The sequence below is a fragment of the Entelurus aequoreus genome, linkage group LG22 (assembly GCF_033978785.1).
Source record: "Entelurus aequoreus isolate RoL-2023_Sb linkage group LG22, RoL_Eaeq_v1.1, whole genome shotgun sequence".
NCBI classification, from domain to species: domain Eukaryota; kingdom Metazoa; phylum Chordata; class Actinopteri; order Syngnathiformes; family Syngnathidae; genus Entelurus; species Entelurus aequoreus.
This window is the reverse complement of record NC_084752.1, coordinates 44,749,754-44,772,773: the sequence shown is the minus strand read 5'-3', so window position 1 is coordinate 44,772,773 and position 23,020 is coordinate 44,749,754. Positions and strand designations below refer to the sequence as shown.

General features: G+C 41.0%; 1 long non-coding RNA gene across 1 annotated transcript in view; it reads left to right on the top strand.

Annotated features, from left to right (window-relative positions):
• LOC133639512 (uncharacterized) overlaps positions 1 to 15,303 on the top strand; it is a 72,177-nt gene extending 56,874 nt beyond the window's left edge. Inside the window, exon 3 of the long non-coding RNA XR_009823803.1 lies at positions 14,289 to 15,303. This is a non-coding gene — a long non-coding RNA (uncharacterized LOC133639512). The remainder of the gene's footprint in view (positions 1 to 14,288) is intronic.
• Positions 15,304 to 23,020: the final 7,717 nt, after the last annotated feature.

Sequence of the window (23,020 nt, the reverse complement as noted above, 5' to 3'; positions counted from 1 at the left end):
GCTGCCTGAAATCGGGTGACTCCACTGTAGAAATAGCCTGCATGTCTTCTAGCACATACGCTGCAATGGCTCTATCAATGTTGTCATGGCTAGCAGTGCCTCCGTTAAAATCCTTAGGTGGAGGTGAAGTCTCTCTTTACTAGCTTCGTTGAAGCATGTTGCTTTTGTAGCTGTTTCAGCAGATTTGAATTGCTGTTTTGGGCAGTAGATAGGATCTTTGATCCAAGACACAACTTACATTTAACTAAAATGTTCTTTTCTTTGTGCTCGACAAAAGAAAAATACAAATATCTCCCAGAATCCCACGCAGCAGGAACTCTTTCAGGCTACAATATACACCCCCGCTACCACCAAACTCCCCACACATCAACACATTAATAACAGAAAGAAACAACCCTTTTGTGTGAATGGGGGAGGGAGGTTCTTTGGGTTGGTGCACTAATTGTATCTTGTGTTTTTTATGTGGATTTAATAGAAAAATAAAAACGAATGAGGAATGACAAGTTTATTGCGAACGCCTCATACCACCATCAAAAGAGTTTTATGCCACAATTTTGAAAAAGAGACGAATGTAAGATATAAAAAGAAATAGAACATTTTAATTGGGGCCATGGTGAATTTCCCAGGGACCCAGTCAAAACACTACCGTGGGGCCCGGGGACTCATTACATAGAAAATCTATCAACATCACCGGGTGTGCCACTTTAGATTGCACTCTTAAAAAGCATCTAGGACGTTTTTTTTTTACTTTTTTATCCCGTTTTAAAAATGAGGAAAGTCTAATTTGCAGATCTGTTCCAGTGTCTGCTACACTGACCAGCTGTTTTACTGCGACATGTCTGTCTGCTACACTGACCAGCTGTTTTGCTGCGACATGTCTGTCTGCTACACTGACCAGCTGTTTTGCTGCGACATGTCTGTCTGCTACACTGACCAGCTGTTTTGCTGCGACATGTCTGTCTGCTACACTGACCAACTGTTTTGCTGCGACATGTCTGTCTGCTACACTGACCAGCTGTTTTGCTGCGACATGTCTGTCTGCTACACTGACCAGCTGTTTTGCTGCGACATGTCTGTCTGCTACACTGACCAGCCGATGTTTTGCTGCGACATGTCTGTCTGCTACACTGACCAGCTGTTTTGCTGCGACATGTCTGTCTGCTACACTGACCAGCTGTTTTGCTGCGACATGTCTGTCTGCTACACTGACCAGCTGTTTTGCTGCGACATGTCTGTCTGCTACACTGACCAGCCGATGTTTTGCTGCGACATGTCTGTCTGCTACACTGACCAGCTGTTTTACTGCGACATGTCTGTCTGGTACACTGACCAGCTGTTTTGCTGCGACATGTGTGTCTGCTACACTGACCAGCTGTTTTGCTGCGACATGTCTGTCTGCTACACTGACCAGCTGTTTTACTGCTACATGTCTGGACCAGCTGTTTTGCTGCGACATGTCTGTCTGCTACACTGACCAGCTGTTTTACTGCGACATGTCTGTCTGCTACACTGACCAGCTGTTTTGCTGCGACATGTCTGTCTGCTACACTGACCAGCTGTTTTGCTGCGACATGTCTGTCTGCTACACTGACCAGCTGTTTTGCTGCGACATGTCTGTCTGCTACACTGATATTTTGATATTTTTTATTTTAAAAACCAATACAATATATGTATAAAAAAATATACATTTAGGCCTCCACTCAGGCTTGATCCCGGGGACCCCAAAATGTTTTGGTCAAAAAAATATTAAAAATGTGTCATCATTTAGTATTATTATTTTTTATTATTATTCAAGTTTTAAATCCATAGATCAACATTAGGTCTATCTGTCAATATAACATTTTTAAAGATTTAAGTTGTATGCTCTTTTTCTCAAAGAAAACCCAGTTTTTTTATGGAAAAAACACAAAATATGCAATATTTTCACCCAATAAAATTTTTAAGTGGAATATTTGAGATTATATAATACTTGGAGCCTTAAAAAGGTCAATAACTCATAACACCATTGATTTTAATTCATTATTATTTTTTGAGCGATGACACTTAAAAACAAATCACACATAAAAAAAAATAAATAAATAAATAAATAAAAAACAATTTAAAAAATAAATAAATTAAAAAAAATTATTATTGGGGAACCAAAAGGGTCCTACTCATTAAAATGTTAAAAAATTAATTATACATTTTTTTTACTGTTTACTGTAACACAATAACCTCAAGATCAACTTCAGATCTATCCGTCAATTATAAGTTGTATTGTTGTTTATGTTTTTTGTTTGTTCGTTTTAGGCCCTTCTTTAAAAAAAATAAAAAATAAACGCTCAATTTTTTATATGGCAAACACAAAATATGCAACATTTTCCCCCAAAAAATGTCTCAAAGTGCAATATTTAATGTGACGTAATTGGAGCTTTGGATAGGTCAATAATTCATAATGACATTGATTTTGATTCATTATTATTTTTTAAAGAAAGAAACAGCCTGCATGGCAGCTTTGTGTTATTAGAGTCAACATTGCAACATTTTCTTGTTAAATTTGCTCTTTTATACCACTTTTTATGTTTTTTAATTTTTTTTAAACGTATTTTAAAATGGGCCATGGGGCCGTTAAAAAATGACCTGCGGGCCGCAAATGGCCCCCGGGCCGCACTTTGGACATCCCTGATGTAGACGATAAAGCAGACCCAGGCAAACTAAGGCCCGGGGGCCACATGAGGCCCGTTAAGCTTTTCAATCTGGCCCTCCTAGACATTCCCAAATAAATGTTCTAGATGTTTAAGATGTAAAGTGTAGCTGCCATTATGATGTGCACTCATCTTTTATAATGACCGGAAGTCTTCAACTATACTGAGTATTTAAATGCTTGGAATCTGCGCTTTTACATGATATACTACTAGTTACTATGGTCATCTAATTAGTTACTATGGTAATCTAATTAGTTACTATTGTCAGAAGAATTGTATCTAAGTTATCACAAAACGTTGTGTTCCAATGAGTTCCCGGCGAGCAGACAAAAGCTGTCTTTGATCGTACCAAACAAAAGGCTTGTAAAACTCCACTGTGTAGGATGGGGAGCGACATGAGGGTGTCGGTTTCTTTGATGTGTTGTGATCCACAGGAAGATTTCAGTGTTTCCCATAAACTGCCAAGATACCTGTGGCGGTGGGGGCGTGGCTATGGGCGTGGTCAACATGACATCATCGAGTAATTTGCATAATTCACTACAATGATATAATTTTCTCTAAAAAGGCTAAAAAAATGTATACTTACTAATTAATAATAACAGTTTTGTTTTAAACGTCCATCCATCCATCCATTTTACAATATAATTACAACACTTTATGTACATATTTATATACAGATTTGAACAATAAGTTATTCACTGAAATATATTTATTAATTGTGGTTCTTACAAAAAATACATCTTATAAAATATAAAAGCTAAAATGTCTCTTAAAGCTCTGCCCCTTTAATTAGTGCATACTAAATCATTTAACTTTAGCCTACTACTACAACCATATTATTTACCAGCAACATAAAGTGAAACAGAGGCACAGTCAGTAACAAATAAACAGAAAACAGTAGTGGTCAAATACAAATAAGGCAACAAGAGAAGTATCCTACACTTCTCTGTGGTAAAGTAAATATGAACAGCCTATATGGGCATCTACATCAACTATATGATTTGCCTGAGAAGCAGGACAGGACAAACTTTTTTTTTTAAAAACATTAAAAAAATAAAAAAACATTATTTATTTTTTATTTTTATTTGTGGCGGACGTAATTCTTTCGTGGCGGGCTGCCACAAATAAATGAATGTGTGGGAAACACTGGATTTTGTCTTGACCCGAGATCTACAAAGCGGAGAGGAGGCAGAGCCTAACCCCCCCTCCCCTCCAGGCACCTTTTCTTTGAACTGCTTTGTGACCGAGGGCAACGGCTGTTTACGACCTTTTCTTTGAACCGACCTTTTCTTTGAACTGTTTTGTAACCAACGGCTGTTTACGACCCCCGTCCCTTAGAAACCGCTGTACCCATGTAATCAGGGAAAGTCCAAATAAAAGAGGAGGCGTACAATCTTTCGTCAGAGCGTGGTGGGACACTGTCCAAGAGCACAGCCCAGACGTTTCTCCTCAATTGTGCCAAATTTAATTCTGTCTCTGTTTGATTCCTTGCTTCTTTGTCTGTTTAATAGATGTCATCAGTGTTTGAACCTGACCAGTATGGTCATCTAATTAGTTACTATGGTCATCTAAGTCACAGCAGCTCAGACGAGGCACCAAGCAGTGTGGGTGGGGAGCGTTTCCACAGGGTGTTTCCAGAGCCTGAAATGCGGGTGTCAGGGACAGACGCGGAAAGAGATTTTTACAACAAAGTTCTAAAGCTTAGTGATGTATCAGATAGTAGGCGAGTTTACTTTTTACCCTCCGCGTTCATATATCGCTGTTTGTTGCATTTTTGTTGTGTTTGGCTTGATCAAGAGGGGGTGTGACGGTCATATGTTGTCAATATTCAGTGTTTTATCCTTCATAGTTGATATTGTAAATCCCACATTCTTTCGGTCTGTCATAAAGTTTTTAGCATTATTGTGAGGTTTTGTATTAATGTTCCTAAAAAATATATATACCGGCCCCCAGACGCATTTTTTTCTCTAAATTTGGCCCCCCGAGTCAAAATAATCGCCCAGGACTGCGATAAAGGATAACAACGTGGCAGACGCTTTCAATACTATTGTTGTATCGCGATTAGGGTTGTATCGGTATACCGGTGCTAATGAAGTACGGTTTCCAAAAACAATTTGAAATGTGGACTCGTATATTTGATTAGTATTTAGAATTTGACCTCAGCCTTGATAATAATCTTTGTGATGAAGACATGGTTTCATATCATTGGACACGTTTTATCCTGGTAAACTGTAAGTAGGTTAAATTAGGTAATTATTGAATACGAATAAAATCAAGAGTAAAGTGACTAATTTAGTGTCAATATCTGAGTGGGCCCTGAGCCCATCAGTAGTGGAAAAAGTCAAGGTCAAAAAGGTAAAGAACCCCTGCAGTACTGTATACCAAACATAACAAGGTCAACTTTCTCTTTATCAATAAGTAGGCTTGTACGGTATACCGCTACTAGTATGGTGTCGCGGTACTAATCAATCAAAAATGGTACTATACTCTGTTTGAAAAGTACCGGTTCCCGGGCATGACGGCGCGTCATCACGTGGTGACATTGCTGGTTTTACGAGCAGGGGAGCATGTTCGGCAGCGCACACACACAGAGTACTTACAAGCAGACACAGTGTGTAGACAGAAAAGGGAGAATGGACGCATTTTGGCCTAAAAAGTAAAGATAAAGGTGAAGTTATAACACTGAAACACCCTCAGGAAGAGGTGCTTTAAGACATGGCTAGCTAGCTAGCTAGCAGCTAACATCCATCCGCAGTGTCTTAGCTTCTTCTAAATCACTAATCCTCGTCTCCATGGCGACAAATAAAGTAAGTTTTTTACGTTTCTGCAGGACGAGGAATAGCTAAACATGCTTCAGTACAATGTAAACAAACGTCATGGGTGGATCTACACCTGACATCCACTGTAATGATACCAAGTACAAGAGCGTATCTAGTCGATACTACTATGATTACATCGATATTTTTTATCGTCACAAAATCTTTTTTCCTTTTTTAAAATTCATATTATGTTTATAAAGTAGGGAAATACGTCCCTGGACACATGAGGACTTTGAATATAATACAATCCTGTAACTACTTGGTATCGAATTGATACCTAAATGTGTGGTATCATCCAAAACAGGGGTCAGCAACCTTTTGGAAACCAAGAGCTACTTCTTGGGTAGTGATTAATGCGAAGGGCTACCAGTTTGATACACACTTAAATAAATTGCCAGAAATAGCCAATTTGCTCAATTTACCTTTAACTCTGTTATTATTAATAATTAATTATATTTATCTTTGTGGAAACACTGATCATCTTAATGATTTCTCACAATAAATATATATAGAATCAGATAAATATCAATATGCAACACTTTATTTTTATATTTTCTCTAAGTGCACATTTTTCAAATTGAACATTTTCAAATGATCACTTCTAAGACAGTCTTGGGAAATCACAATATCCCATTTTAACTAGCTAGCCACTAACATTTTTATAAAAGAGGAGAAAACACGAAAAAAATTAAAATTCAATTTTGAAACATAGTTTATCTTCAAGTTCGACTCTTTAAAATTCAAAATTCAACCGAAAAAAAAGGAGAGAAAAACTAGCTAATTTGAATCGTTTTGAAAAAATTAAAAAAATAATTAATGGAACATCATTAGTAATTTTTCCTGATTAAGATTAATTTTAGAATTTTGATGACATGTTTTAAATAGGTTAAAATCCAATCTGCACTTTGTTAGAATATATAACAAATTGGACCAAGCTATATTTCTAACACAGACAAATCATTATTTCTTCTAGATTTTCCAGAACAACATTTTTTAAAGAAATTAAAAAGACTTTGAAATAAGATTTAAATTTGATTCTACAGATTTTCTAGATTTGCCAGAATATTTTTTTGGAATTTTAATCATAATAAGTTTGAAGAAATATTTCACAAATATTCTTCGTCGAAAAAACAGAAGCTAAAATGAAGAATTAAATTAAAATGTATTTATTATTCTTTACAATAAAAAAAATTTTTTAGAGGAAGGAATTCAAAAGGTAAAAAGGTATATGTGTTTAAAAATCCTAAAATCATTTTTAAGGTTGTATTTTTTCTCTAAAATTGTCTTTCTGAAAGTTATAAGAAGCAAAGTAAAAAAATTAATGAATTTATTTAAACAAGTGAAGACCAAGTCTTTAAAATATTTTCTTGGATTTTCAAATTCTATTTGAGTTTTGTCTCTCATAGAATTAAAAATGTCGGGCAAAGCGAGACCAGCTTGCTAGTAAATAAATACAATTTAAAAAATAGAGGCAGCTCACTGGTAAGTGCTGCTATTTGAGCTATTTTTAGAACAGGCCAGCGGGCTACTCATCTGGTCCTTACGGGCTACCTGGTGCCCGCGGGCACCGCCTTGGTGACCCCTGATCCAAAACTAATGTAAAGTATCCAAAGAAGAGAAGAATAAGTGATTATTACATTTGAACAGAAGTGTAGATAGAACATGTTGAAACAGAAAATAAGCAGATATTAACAGTAAATGAACAAGTAGATTAATAATTCATTTTTACAGGTTGTCCTTTATAATGTGTACAAAATAATAGGTGTATAAATGACACAATATGTTACTGCATAGACTAATTAGGAGTCTTTGTTTGTTTACTTACTACTAAAAGACAAGTTGTCTAGTATGTTCACTATTTTATTTAAGCACTAAATTGCAATAATAAACATATGTTTCATGTACACTAACATTTTTTGTTCAAATTAAGCCAATGATGCCATTTTTTTGTGGTCCCCCTTTATTTAGAAAGGTATCAAAATGCATTTTGGTACCAGTACCAATATATTGGCATGGGGACCGCCCTATTAGCAAGACACAACAACAACAACAACAACAACTTCCTGCATGCGCTGCTCGGCCAATACAATATTAAATGATGTATGCATTCATCATTTTTGCTTCATAATAAACTTTAGATACATGTTATCAGGTTTTGAGCAAATAAATGCTGTGCATTAAAGTAAAACATTCAAATAAAACGTTTGGGTAATTGAAGTTACACAACTGAGTAATTTACTGTGATTAATCCAAATCCAAAAGTGTGATTAATAATAGCAATAATAAAATATTGATCATTTGACAACACTATTATAAAGGCTTAATGAAAGCCAAATTTTTACCCTGGAACAGATTATTTATATTTCCACTATTTCTTATGGGAAAGTGTGTTGGTATCTGTCAAACACTGGATGATGTGCAACAATTGTAAAAGTGTTTTTTTTTTTTTTAATGGGGCAGAGGAAGAGCCATCCTATCTGCATCTTTAATGTGATCCTTCCAACAAGAGCTTGTAAAAGTGTTAAGAAGGTTTAAAAAACAACACTAGAAACACCCTGGGGGGGGCGTCTCGTCCCTTCTGCCTTAGTGCTGCCCCCCCACCCCCACCCCGGCGGTGGGAACGGACCACTTGGCGGCACCTCCTGAATAAGGGCCAGGGTCTCCGCCTCTTGGCATGAAGTGCCCACAAACGGGCAGCTGCCCGGGTTCTTCTTTTGTTGTCGTTTTTTTCGCCACTTGTCTTGCGGCCCCCGCTACGCACCCCTTTTAAATGATGCGGAAACACATGCACTTTGTTCAAGTGCGGCGCTGTTGTGTTCAAGTGCAAATGAGGAAATCGGATTACTCGGATTTGTAGGTCTGCTGGGCAAAATACAGCGGACCCTCCCAAGCCCTATGGAAAGCTCTCCCATCAAAATACATTGCAAACCATGAAAAACTGCACCGTTTTAACATGGAGGAAACTAACTTTTACATAAGAAATATTCTATAAAAAGTATTTTTATGAAGTAATGTAATAATAATGTACACTAGGGGTGATGGCGAGCTGGCGGTGGATGGTGGAGGGTGTGTCAGTCCATCGCCAGCCAGGCATTAGAAAAATAGACCTAAAAATGAGCGATCATTAATCTTCACTATGACGTCACTTGATTGACATTCACGGCACCCGAGGGTCTTGTGAGATGACGCTGGCTGCTGCCAGATCGTTATTAAGAAAAAACGACCGACAGGAAGGCGAGAAACACTTTTTATTTCAACAGACTCTCCCGCCGCACCTGCCGTCAAAACTCTAAAGACCGACCGCACAGTTCCTGTCTTCACAATAAAAGCCCTGCTTCATCCTGCCTGCGCTAACACAGTAATTGTCTCAGAAAGCTGCCGCGCACAAGCTAGCAAGCTACGGAGTTTGCCTCCAATGTATTTCTTGTAAAGTGCATTAAAAGGAGTATGGAAGCTGGACAAACAAAAAGCAAGCACTTTCATGTGGTAAAATGATTTTCAAGGTAAAAAAGGATTTTAAAGGCAAAAAATTATTTTCAAAGTAAAAGTTGATTTTCAAGGTGAAAAATTATTTTCAAGGTAAAAAATGATTTTCAAGGTAACAAATTAATTTCAAGGTAAAAAATTATTTCAAGGTAAAAAATGATTTTCAAGGAAAAAAATGATTTTCAAGGTAAAAGTTGATTTTCTAGGTAAAAAATGATTTTCAAGGTAAAAAATTATTTTCAAGGTAAAAAATGATTTTCAAGGTAAAACATTTTTTTTCAAGGTAAAAGTTGATTTTCAAGGTAAACAATTCTTTTCAAGGTAAAAAATGATTTTCAAGGTAAAAGTTGATTTTCATGGTAAAAAATGATTTTCAAAATAAATGTTTTTCGAGGTAAAAAATGATTTTCAAGGTAAAAGTTGATTTTCAAGGTAAAAGTTGATTTTCAAGGAAAAAAATGATTTTCAAGGTAAAAGTTGATTTTCAAGGTAAAAGTTGATTTTCAAGGGAAAAAAAATTTCCGAGGTAAAAAATGATTTTCAAGGTAAAAAATGATTTTCAAGGTATAAGTTGATTTTCAAGGTAAAAAATTATTTTCATGGTAAAAAATTATTTTCAAGGTAAAAATTATTTTCAAGGTAAAAGTTGATTTTCAAGAAAAAAATGATTTTCAAGGTAAAAAATTATTTTCAAGGTAAAAAATTATTTTCAAGGTAAAACATTTTTTTTCAAGGTAAAAGTTGATTTTCAAGATAAAAGTTGATTTTCAAGGTAAACAATTCTTTTCAAGGTAAAAAAGGATTTTCAAGGTAAAAGTTGATTTTCAAGGTAAAAAATGATTTTCAAAGTAAATGTTTTTCGAGGTAAAAAATGATTTTCAAGGTAAAAGTTGATTTTCAAGGTAAAAGTTGATTTTCAAGGAAAAAAATGATTTTCAAGGTAAAAGTTGATTTTCAAGGTAAAAGTTGATTTTCAAGGAAAAAAAATTTCCGAGGTAAAAAATGATTTTCAAGGTAAAAAATGATTTTCAAGGTATAAGTTGATTTTCAAGGTAAAAAATAATTTTCAAGGTAAAAAATTATTTTCAAGGTATAAGTTGATTTTCAAGATAAAAAATGATTTTCAAGGTAAAAAATTATTTTCAAGGTCAATGATTTTCAAGGTAAAAGTTGATTTTCAAGGTAAAAAATTATTTCAAGGTAAAAAATTATTTTCATGGTAAAAAATGATTTTCAAGGTAAAAATTATTTTCAAGGTAAAAGTTGATTTTCAAGAAAAAAATGATTTTCAAGGAAAACACTTATTTTCAAGGTAAAAGTTGATTTTCAAGGTAAAAAATGATTTTCAAGGTAAAAGTTGATTTTCAAGGTAAAAAATGATTTTCAAGGTAAATGTTTTTTGAGGTAAAAAATGATTTTCAAGGTAAAAAATGATTTTCAAGGTAAAAGTTGATTTTCAAGGTAAAAGTTGATTTTCAAGGAAAAAAATGATTTTCAAGGTAAAAGTTGATTTTCAAGGTAAAAGTTGATTTTCAAGGAAAAAAATGATTTCCAAGGTAAAAGTTGATTTTTAAGGAAAAAAAAAATTTTCGAGGTAAAAAATTATTTTCAAGGTAAAAAATTATTTTCAAGGTAAAAAATGTTTTTCGGGGTAAAAAATTATTTTCAACTTCTCTTTCATCAATGAATACATATAAATGATATATATGAATGAGGTAGATCCCCTCCACTTGGTCCAATGAAAAGTAGCTCGCCTGCAAAAAAGGTATGAACACCCCTGGTTTAAAGGATGCTAATGTTAGCATATGTCACCAAGTATCAAAATCCATAGTAAACATCGAAAAAAAAAAAAATTCTCTCTTTTATTTTGAATATTCGTTTTAGAATGTGCCACAAGCTGTTCACAAATGGCACTTTGGACATCCTGCTCTAAACTGTACATCTTTTTCTTGTTTTTTTGCACTTGTGTCTGCGGCAGGTTGCATTGCCCTTTGATGAATTCTGCTACTAGACCGCCTCCTCCCATGATCAGTCCCCTAAAGACCCCCTGCAGCCAGGGAAGGGACATATATCCAGCTGACAAAAGGGGGCCCCCATGTTACTATAGGAGGAAATAAATCAGCCCTCATCAGGGACTTAAAGGCGGTGTGAATAGACCTGGTCTGTGTTTGGGTCCGGCGAGGGGAGGGGAGGGGAGGGGAGGGGAACAGGGGGCGGCCTCTTTAATTATTGTCCACACCACTCCTCTCATTTTCTACAATAATTGCTTTCCTCTGGCGCCGCGCTACAAGGAAATGAAGTTATGAATCTACGACTTCATCACCGGGAGAGAAGATGAATAAATAGAATATGGCCGTCCCTTCTTTGTCGCGGTTAATTGGTTCCAGAAATGGCCGCCATAAATGAATTTCCGCAAAGTAGGAATCATTCATTAGCTGGAGCAGGGTGTCCAAAGCTGGTCCTGCGACAGCCGCAGGAATAAAAAACTGAAGAATGCGGGGGCCACTTTAATACATTTTATTAACGATACTACAACCAATAGGTCAGTGATTTTCATTGATGTGGCCCACCATATCAATATTGTGGCCCACCATATCAATATTGTGGCCCACCATATCTGTTAAAGTGGCAAATCACATCGATACTGTGGCCCATCACATCAATAAGGTGGCCCATCGGTCTTTCGAGTTTTGACGGCAGGTACAGCGCGAGAGTCTGTTGAAATAAAAAGTGTTTCTCGCCTTCCTTCCATCGATCCATTTTCTTTAGGGATGTCCGATAATGGCTTTTTGCCGATATCCGATATTCCGATATTGTCCAACTCTTTAATTACCGATACCGATATCAACCGATATATGCAGTCGTGGAATTAACACATTATTATGCCTAATTTTGGACAACCATGTATGGTGAAGATAAGGTACTTTTTAAAAAAAAAAAATCAAATAAAATCAGATAAATAAATTAAAAACATTTTCTTGAATAAAAAAGAAAGTAAAACAATATAAAAACAGTTACATAGAAACTAGTAATATTAACTGTTAAAGGTTAGTATTATTAGTGGAGCAGCAGCACGCACAATCATGTGTGCTTACGGACTGTATCCCTTGCAGACTGTATTGATATATATTGATATATAATGTAGGAACCAGAATATTGATAACAGAAAGAAATGGGGGGAGGGATGTTTTTTGGGTTGGTGCACTAATTGTAAGTGTATCTTGTGTTTTTTATGTTGATTTAATTTAAAAAAAAACAACAAAAAAAACGATACAGATAATAAAAAAAAAACCGATACCGATAATTTCCGATATTACATTTTAACGCATTTATCGGCCGATAATATCGGCAGGCCGATATTATCGGACATCCCTAATTTTCTTCCGCTTATCCGAGGTCGGGTCGCGGGGGCAGCAGCCTAAGCAGAGAAGCCATGAATTGATTAACGTGGACCTTGACTTAAACAAGTTGAAAAATATATTGGGGTGTTACCATTTAGTGGTCAATTGTACGGAATACGAACTGTACTGTGCAATCTACTAATAAAAGTTTCAATCAGTCAGTCAATCAATCAAGCCCGGACTTCCCTCTCCCCAGCCACTTGGTCCAGCTCCTCCCGGGGGATCCCGAGGCGTTCCCAGGCCAGCCGGGAGACAAAGTCTTCCCAGCGTGTCTTGGGTCTTCCCCTTGGCCTCCTGCCGGTCGGACGTGCCCCAAACACCTGGTGTTCGGGTGGCATCCTGAGCAGATGCCCGAACCACCTCATCTGGCTCCTCTCCATGTGGAGGAGCAGCGGCTTTACTTTGAGCACACCAGACTGTATCTCACAGTGGTTGAAAAACACTGCCTTAGAGTGTAGGGCGAAAATGTAACTGAGTGTGCAGCCCAATACGTTTTTCCCATGAGCAAAATTTCATTCTGTCTCTGCGTGATTCCTTGCTTCTTGTCTTGTTTAATAGATAGTTTGGTGTTTGAACCTGAAAATCTGGGCTATCCATTAAAGGCCTGCTGAAATGAATTTTTTTTAATTTAAACGGGGATAGCAGATCCATTCTATGTGTCATACTTGATCATTTCGCGATATTGCCATATTTTTGCTGAAAGGATTTAGTAGAGAACATTGACGATAAAGTTCGCAACTTTTGCTCGCTGATAAAAAAAAAAGCCTTGCCTGTACCGGAAGTAGCGTGACGTCACAGGTTGAAAGGCTCCTCACATTTCCCCATTGTTTACACCAGCAGCGAGAGCGATTCGGACCGAGAAAGTGGCGATTACCCCATTAATTTGAGCCAGGATGAAAGATTCGTGGATGAGGAACGTGAGAGTGAAGGACTAGAGTGCAGTGTAGGACGCATCTTTTTTCGCTCTGACCGTAACTTAGGTACAAGCTGGCTCATTGGATTCCACACTTTCTCCTTTTTCTATTGTGGATCACGGATTTGTATTTTGAACCACCTCGGATGCTATATCCTCTTGAAAATGAGAGTCGAGAACGCGAAATGGACATTCACAGTGACTTCTATCTCCACGACAATACATCGGCGAAGCACTTTAGCTACGGAGCTAACGTGATAGCATCGGGCTTAACTGCAGAAAGAAACAAAAGAAATAAACCCCTGACTGGAAGGATAGACAGAAGATCAACAATACTATTAAACCATGGACATGTAACTACACGGTTAATGCTGTGCCGCCTGGCGAAGCTTAACAATGCTGTTGCTAACGACGCCATTGAAGCTAACTTAGCAACGGGACCTCACAGAGCTATGCTAAAAACATTAGCTCTCCACCTACGCCAGCCAGCCCTCATCTGCTCATCAACACCCGTGCTCACCTGCGTTCCAGCGATCGACGGCGCGACGAAGGACTTCACCCGATCATAGATGCGGTCGGCGGCTAGCGTCGGGTAGCGCGTCTGCTATCCAAGTCAAAGTCCTCCTGGTTGTGTTGCTGCAGCCAGCCGCTAATACACCGATCCCCCCTACAACTTTCTTCTTTGCAGTCTCCATTGTTCATTAAAGAAATTGCAAAAGATTCACCAACACAGATGTCCAGAATACTGTGGAATTATGAGATGAAAACCGAGCTTTTTGTATTAGATACAATGTGTCCCAGGAAATATAAGATTTTCCTTCTCAAGCATAGGTGTGTAAATATGTGTTTAGTTGCTCATGTTTAATTGGCTATTGATCAAAAATGCACATCAATGAAGGAGATGAATAAAAAATGAAATATTTATTAATATATCAGGTCACTTGTGGTTGACTCTGTGCTTCCTGCTTCCCTCCCCTCCACGCAGGTGAGGCAGAGATTGTGTTGACGACTACGGTCTCAGGCCCGAAGAGTGAAAGCTCCCCTGAGGTTGAACAACAATCCGAGCCAGGGAAGAAAGGCGGAGGAAGTGCAGACCGTGTGATGACCCGAGTAGAAAAACAAGACCAAAACGGCAGCGAGACAAATGGACCGCTGGACAAAGGCGCCTCAGGCAGGTTTGGCTCCTACTGCTGGGGGAATCACACTTTATCACGATGGGAACGCTCCTGAGCCAGCCTCATTGGTATGCTGCACCAAAACACCCGAGCAGCACACCATAGATAGTAAAAGGCCTTCACTGTAATGTGATGATTTGTTAGCGTGACATTGCTGATGCACACCGACGCTAATGCTGATAAACACCAAAATGCCATTTTTCAGTGGAAATATTCATTATGTTCCAAGAGAAGGAGTTCCACTCCACATGTGTAGGTGGCGGCGTTGCGCAAACAAAGTGACCGCCTGACAAACCCAGCAATTGATTTCTTTCACCACAGCTCCTTTTTCTGGATTTGGTGGGTCACTGCCCCCATCTGGACCCGAGGCTGCAACTTTTGAACATGCAACATGTCCTTTAAAAGGAAACTAACTGGTACAAACCCTGTTTCCATATGAGTTGGGAAATGGTGTTAGATGTAAATATAAACAAAATACAATCATTTGCAAATCCTTTTCAAGCCATATTCAGTTGAATGCGCTACAAAGACAACATATTTCATGTTCAAACTCATAAATTGTATTTATTTTTTTAGAATTTCATGGCTGCAACACGTGCCAAAGTAGTTGGGAAAGGGCATGTTCACCACTGTGTTACATGGCCTTTCCTTTTAACAACACTCAGTAAAGGTTTGGGAACTGAGGAGACACATTTTTGAAGTGGAATTCTTTCCCATTCTTGCTTGATGTACAGCTTAAGTTGTTCAACAGTCCGGGGGTCTCCCTTCTGCTATTTTAGGTGCCACACATTTTCAATGTCTGGACTACAGGCAGGCCAGTCTAGTACCCGCACTCTTTTACTATGAAGCCACGTTGATGTAACACGTGGCTTGGCATTGTCTTGCTGAAATAAGCAGGGGCGTCCATGGTAACGTTGCTTGGATGGCAACATATGTTGCTCCAAAAGCTGTATGTACCTTTCAGCATTAATGGTGCCTTCACAGATGTGTAAGTTACCCATGTCTTGGGCACTAATACACCCCCATACCATCACTCATGCTGCCTTTTACACTTTGCGCCTAAAACAATCCGGATGGTTTTTTTCCTCTTTGACGTCCACAGTTTCCAAAAACAATTTGAAATGTGGACTCGTCAGACCACAGAACACTTTTCCACTTTGTATCAGTCCATCTTAGATGAGCTCGGGCCCAGCGAAGCCGACGGCGTTTCTGGGTGTTGTTGATAAACGGTTTTCGCCTCGCATAGGAGAGTTTTAACTTGCACTTACAGATGTAGCGACCAACTGTAGTTACTGACAGTGGGTTTGTGAGCCCATGTGGTGATATCCTTTACACACTGATGTTGATGCAGTACAGCCTGAGGGATGGAAGGTCACGGGCTTAGCTGCTTACGTGCAGTGATTTCTCCACATTCTCTGAACCCTTTGATGATATTACGGAGCGTAGATGGTGAAATCCATACATTCCTTGCAATAGCTGCTTGAGAAAGGTTGTTCTTAAACTGTTCAACAATTTGCTCAGGCGTTTGTTGACAAAGTGGTGACCCTCGCCCCATCCTTGTTTGTGAATGACTGAGCATTTCATAGAATCTACTTTTACACCCAATCATGGCACCCACCTGTTCCCAATTAGCCTGCACACCTGTGGGATGTTCCAAATAAGTGTTTGATGAGCATTCCTCAACTTTATCAGTATTTATTGCCACCTTTCCCAACTTCTTTGTCACGTGTTGCTGCCATCAAATTCTAAACTTAATGATTATTTGCACAAAAAATAATGTTTATGAGTTTGAACATGAAATATGTTGTCTTTGTAGCATATTCAACTGAATATGGCTTGAAAATGATTTGCAAATGATTGTATTCCGTTTATATTTACATCTAACACCATTTCCCAACTCATATGGAAACGGGGTTTGTACGTTACAGCCTTAATCCACGGAATATATATTTATTTTTGTCCTAAAAAATTCTACACTCAACCTCATGATGACAATGTGAAAAGTTTTTCTTTTTTTGCAAATGTATTAAAAACAACAACAACCTGACACGTACATAAGTATTCACAGCCTTTGCTCAACACTTTGTTGATGCAGAAATTACAGCCTCAAGTTGCAACATTTAAAAAAAAAAAAAAAAATTCACATTGTCATTGTGGGGTCTTGTGTGTGGAATTTTGAGGACAAAAAAAAAAAAGAATATATTCAATTTTGGAATAAGACTGACATAAAATGTGTAAAAAGTGAGGCGCTGTGAATACTTTCCGGGTGCACTGTAGAAGCAGGAGTACAGAATGCACACAAAAACAGCAACAAAAACGTACTTTTAAATGTTTCGCAATAGCTTGAAAATGTTTCCAAATGTGACTTACCTGTAAAGTTAAAGTGGTAATGACAGCCACAGTTGGAAGCTGGAACACATTACAGTGTTTTTAAATACGGGACATCCTATGTGGAACATAAATACAAAATAACCACAAATAATGACTCATCAAATAAGTCATGATTAAATAAATATCCACAAATTACAAATAATTCTTGAATCAAATCAAATGTTTGTTGCCTTTTGGTTATTCCCAATCAAATTAAATGGTCTTAAAGCGAATACATTTTTTTGTAAAATGTTTTACAATTTAATTTTGCAGTTTTTAAATAGAGTTGCCAACAAACCCTCCTCTTCCTCTTCCTCTCCATCCAGGACTCCATCCAACGGCGAGCTGTCGCTAGGCAGAGTTCAGCCACAACATTTACATTTATTTACATTTTTATTATTTATACACCACAGTATTTTCCAGTTTGTTAAGGCACAGCTTTATTCCAAAATGGAATACATTTGTTCTTGTTACCAAAATTCTGCAGAAAATGTGAAAAGGTATTTAATGTTTTTTTTGCATGTTTATTAAAAATAAAAACTTAAGAAATGTAAAGTAAATAAGTATCCACAGCATTTGCTAAATACTTTGTTGACGCACTTTTGTATGTACATGTGATTATTTACTCAATTTTTCATTCATTTGCAATTTAAAAACAACCTTTTCACATTGTGGGTGTTGTGGGTAGAACTTTGAGGCCAAAAATGAATGCTTTGCAGTTTGGATTAAAGCTGCAACATCAAATGTGGTGAAAGTGAAGGATTGTGAACTCGGACTTGTCAAATACAATCAAAATAGAACAAATCCTCTTCAAGCTGCCACTTAGAGAGCGTTTGTTCCGGAACATTTGCAGTGTAGAGCGGGCGGGAAAAGGTCACCGCGGTTGTCGGGTGGGGGGGGTGATAAAGATTCATGGACGGCGAGTCCGAAGCCGGCGACACTCGGTGCAAAGGGAAGGGAAGGGGAAAGAAGAAGGGAAGGGAAAAGAAAGGAAAGGAAAAGAAGGGAAGGGAAAAGAAGGGAAAAGAAGGGAAGGGAAAAGGAGGGAAAAGAAGGGAAGGGAGGGAGGGAAGGGAAGAGAAAAGAAGGGAAGGGAAAAGAAGGGAAGGGAAAAGAAGGGACGGGAAAAGAAGGGAAAAGGATGGAAGGGAGGGAGAGAAGGGAAGGGAAAAGAAAGGAAGGGAAAAGAAGGGAAGGGAAAAGAAGGGAAGGGAAAAGGAGGGAAAAGGATGGAAGGGAGGGAGGGAAGGGAAAAGAAGGGAAGGGAAAAGAAAGGAAGGGAAAAGAAGGGAAGGGAAAAGAAGGGAAGGGAGGGAGGTAAGGGAAGGGAAAAGAAGGGAAGGGAAAAGAAGGGAAGGGAAAAGGAGGGAAAAGGATGGAAGGGAGGGAGGGAAGGGAAAAGAAGGGAAGGGAAAAGAAGGGAAGGGAAAAGAAGGGAAGGGAAAAGGAGGGAAGGGAAGGTAAAAGAAGGGAAGGGAAAAGAAGAGAAGGGAAATAAGGGAAGGGAAAAGAAGGGAAGGGAAAAGGAGGGAAAAGAAGGAAAGGGAGGGAGGGAAGGGAAGAGAAAAGAAGGGAAGAGAAAAGAAGGGAAGGGAAAAGAAGGGACGGGAAGGGAAGGGAAAAGAAGGGGAGGGAAAAGGAGGGAAGGGACGAGAAAAGAAGGGAAGGGAAAAGAAAGGAAGGGAAAAGAAGGGAAGGGAGGGAGGTAAGGGAAGGTAAAAGAAGGGAAGGGAAAAGGAGGGAAAAGGATGGAAGGGAGGGAGGGAAGGGAAAAGAAGGGAAGGTAAAAGAAGGGAAGGGAGGGAGGGAAGGGAAAAGAAGGGAAGGGAAAAGAAAGGAAGGGAAAAGAAGGGAAGGGAAAAGAAGGGAAAAGGAGGGAAGGGAGGGAGGTAAGGGAAGGTAAAAGAAGGGAAGGGAAAAGGAGGGAAAAGAAGGGAAGGGAGGGAGGGAAGGGAAGAGAAAAGAAGGGAAGGGAAAAGAAGGGACGGGAAGGGAAGGGAAAAGAAGGGGAGGGAAAAGGAGGGAAGGGAAAAGAAGGGAAAAGGATGGAAGGGAGGGAGAGAAGGGAAGGGAAAAGAAAGGAAGGGAAAAGAAGGGACGGGAAGGGAAGGGAAAAGAAGGGGAGGGAAAAGGAGGGAAGGGAAAAGAAGGGAAAAGGATGGAAGGGAGGGAGAGAAGGGAAGGGAAAAGAAAGGAAGGGAAAAGAAGGGAAGGGAAAAGAAGGGAAGGGAAAAGGAGGGAAAAGGATGGAAGGGAGGGAGGGAAGGGAAAAGAAGGGAAGGGAAAAGAAAGGAAGGGAAAAGAAGGGAAGGGAAAAGAAGGGAAGGGAAAAGAAGGGAAGGGAGGGAGGTAAGGGAAGGTAAAAGAAGGGAAGGGAAAAGAAGGGAAGGGAAAAGGAGGGAAAAGGATGGAAGGGAGGGAGGGAAGGGAAAAGAAGGGAAGGGAAAAGAAGGGAAGGGAAAAGAAGGGAAGGGAAAAGGAGGGAAGGGAGGGAGGGAAGGGAAGGTAAAAGAAGGGAAGGGAAAAGAAGAGAAGGGAAAATAAGGGAAGGGAAAAGAAGGGAAGGGAAAAGGAGGGAAAAGAAGGGAAGGGAGGGAGGGAAGGGAAGAGAAAAGAAGGGAAGAGAAAAGAAGGGAAGGGAAAAGAAGGGACGGGAAGGGAAGGGAAAAGAAGGGGAGGGAAAAGGAGGGAAGGGACGGGAAAAGAAAGGAAGGGAAAAGAAGGGAAGGGCAAAGGAGGGAAGGGAAAAGAAGGGAAGGGAAAAGGAGGGAAGGGAAAATAAGGGAAGGGAAAAGAAGGGAAGGGAAAAGGAGGGAAGGAAGGGAGGGAAGGGAAGGGAAGAGAAAAAAAGGGAAGGGAAGGGAAAAGAAGGGAAGGGAAAAGAAGGGAAGGGAAGGGAAAAGAATGGAAGGGAAGGGAAAAGAAGGTAAGGAAAGGTAAAAGAAGGGAAGGGAAGGGACGGGAAGGGAAGGGAAGGGAAAAGAAGGGAGAGAAGGGAAGAGAAAAGAAGGGAATAGAAGGGAAGGAAAGGGAAAAGAAGGGAAGGGAAGGGACGGGAAGGGAAGGGAAAAGAAGGGAAGGGAAAAGAAGGGAAGGAAAGGGAAAAGAAGGGAGGAGCCTGAGGAGTCTGAGGAGTCTGAGGAGCCTGAAGAGTCTGAGGAGTCTGAGGAGTCTGAGGAGTCTGAGGAGCCTGAGGAGCCTGAGGAGCCTGAGGAGCCCGAGGAGCCCGAGGAGTCCGAGGAGTCCGAGGAGTCCGAGGAGTCCGAGGAGCCCGAGGAGCCCGAGGAGTCTGAGGAGTCTGAGGAGCCTGAGGAGCCCGAGGAGCCCGAGGAGTCTGAGGAGCCTGAGGAGTCTGAGGAGTCTGAGGAGCCTGGGGAGTCTGAGGAGTCTGAGGAGTCTGAGGAGTCTGAGGAGTCTGAGGAGTCTGAGGAGCCTGAGGAGCCTGAGGAGCCTGAGGAGCCTGAGGAGCCTGAGGAGTCTGAGGAGCCTGAGGAGCTTGAGGAGCCTGAGGAGTCTGAGGAGCCTGAGGAGCCTGATGAGTCTGAGGAGTCTGAGGAGTCTGAGGAGCCTGAGGAGTCTGAGGAGTCTGAGGAGTCTGAGGAGCCTGATGAGTCTGAGGAGCCTGAGGAGTCTGAGGAGCCTGAGGAGCCCGAGGAGCCCGAGGAGTCTGAGGAGTCTGAGGAGTCTGAGGAGTCTGAGGAGCCTGGGGAGTCTGAGGAGTCTGAGGAGTCTGAGGAGTCTGAGGAGCCTGAGGAGTCTGAGGAGTCTGAGGAGCCTGAGGAGTCTGAGGAGCCTGAGGAGCCTGAGGAGTCTGAGGAGCCTGAGGAGTCTGAGGAGTCTGATGAGTCTGAGGAGCCTGAGGAGCCTGAGGAGCCTGATGAGTCTGAGGAGCCTGAGGAGTCTGAGGAGCCTGAGGAGTCTGAGGAGTCTGAGGAGCCTGAGGAGCCTGAGGAGTCTGAGGAGCCTGAGGAGTCTGAGGAGTCTGAGGAGCCTGAGGAGTCTGAGGAGTCTGAGGAGCCTGAGGAGCCTGAAGAGTCTGAGGAGTCTGAGGAGCCTGAGGAGCCTGAGGAGTCTGAGGAGTCTGAGGAGCCTGAGGAGTCTGAGGAGTCTGAGGAGCCTGAGGAGCCCGAGGAGCCCGAGGAGCCCGAGGAGTCCGAGGAGTCTGAGGAGCCTGAGGAGCCTGAGGAGCCCGAGGAGCCCGAGGAGTCTGAGGAGCCTGAGGAGTCTGAGGAGTCTGAGGAGTCTGAGGAGCCTGGGGAGTCTGAGGAGTCTGAGGAGCCTGAGGAGTCTGAGGAGTCTGAGGAGTCTGAGGAGTCTGAGGAGTCTGAGGAGCCTGAGGAGTCTGAGGAGTCTGAGGAGCCTGAGGAGTCTGAGGAGTCTGAGGAGCCTGAGGAGCCTGAGGAGTCTGAGGAGCCTGAGGAGCCTGAGGAGTCTGAGGAGCCTGAGGAGTCTGAGGAGTCCTCAGACTCCTCAGACTCCTCAGGCTCCTCAAGCTCCTGGAGCTTGAGGAGCCTGAGGAGTCTGAGGAGCCTGAGGAGCCTGATGAGTCTGAGGAGCCTGAGGAGTCTGAGGAGTCTGAGGAGCCTGAGGAGTCTGATGAGTCTGAGGAGCCTGAGGAGTCTGAGGAGTCTGAGGAGTCTGAGGAGCCTGAGGAGTCTGAGGAGTCTGAAGAGTCTGAGGAGTCTGAGGAGCCTGAGGAGTCTGAGGAGCCTGAGGAGCCTGAGGAGCCTGAAGAGTCTGAAGAGTCTGAGGAGTCTGAGGAGCCTGAGGAGTCTGAGGAGCCTGAGGAGTCTGAGGAGCCTGAGGAGTCTGAGGAGTCTGAAGAGTCTGAGGAGTCTGAGGAGTCTGAGGAGCCTGAGGAGTCTGAGGAGCCTGAGGAGTCTGAGGAGTCTGAGGAGCCTGAAGAGTCTGAAGAGTCTGAGGAGTCTGAGGAGCCTGAGGAGCCTGAGGAGCCTGAGGAGCCTGAGGAGTCTGAGGAGCCTGAGGAGTCTGAGGAGTCTGAGGAGCCTGAAGAGTCTGAGGAGTCTGAGGAGCCTGAGGAGCCTGAGGAGTCTGAGGAGCCTGAGGAGTCTGAGGAGTCTGAGGAGTCTTTAGACAATGTCAGCATGTTTCTTTTGAAACGTTTATAAGAAGGAAAACTTATAAAGAGGAGACAGAGGGCTCCGGCAGCAGCAACGTGGAGATCATCATTCAGTAGACACAGTCAAGTAGAGAGTGTGGAGTAGTATCCTGCAGCAACATCATTCAGTAGACACAGTCAAGTAGAGAGTGTGGAGTAGTATCCTGCAGCAACATCATTCAGTAGACACAGTCAAGTAGAGAGTGTGGAGTAGTATCCTGCAGCAACATCATTTAGTAGACACAGTCAAGTAGAGTGTGGAGTAGTATCCTGCAGCAACATCATTCAGTAGACACAGTCAAGTAGAGAGTGTGGAGTAGTATCCTGCAGCAACATCATTCAGTAGACACAGTCAAGTAGAGAGTGTGGAGTAGTATCCTGCAGCAACATCATTCAGTAGACACAGTCAAGTAGAGAGTGTGGAGTAGTATCCTGCAGCAACATCATTTAGTAGACACAGTCAAGTAGAGTGTGGAGTAGTATCCTGCAGCAACATCATTCAGTAGACACAGTCAAGTAGAGAGTGTGGAGTAGTATCCTGCAGCAACATCATTCAGTAGACACAGTCAAGTAGAGAGTGTGGAGTAGTATCCTGCAGCAACATCATTTAGTAGACACAGTCAAGTAGAGAGTGTGGAGTAGTATCCTGCAGCAACATTATTTAGTAGACACAGTCAAGTAGAGAGTGTGGAGTAGTATCCTGCAGCAACATCATTCAGTAGACACAGTCAAGTAGAGAGTGTGGAGTAGTATCCTGCAGCAACATCATTCAGTAGACACAGTCAAGTAGAGAGTGTGGAGTAGTATCCTGCAGCAACATTATTTAGTAGACACAGTCAAGTAGAGAGTGTGGAGTAGTATCCTGCAGCAACATTATTTAGTAGACACAGTCAAGTAGAGAGTGTGGAGTAGTATCCTGCAGCAACATCATTTAGTGGACACAGTCAAGTAGAGAGTGTGGAGTAGTATCCTGCAGCAACATCATTTAGTAGACAGAGTCTATCCCAGAGGAGACTGAGGGCATGGAGAGAAAGAAGTGCGTGGAAGACAACG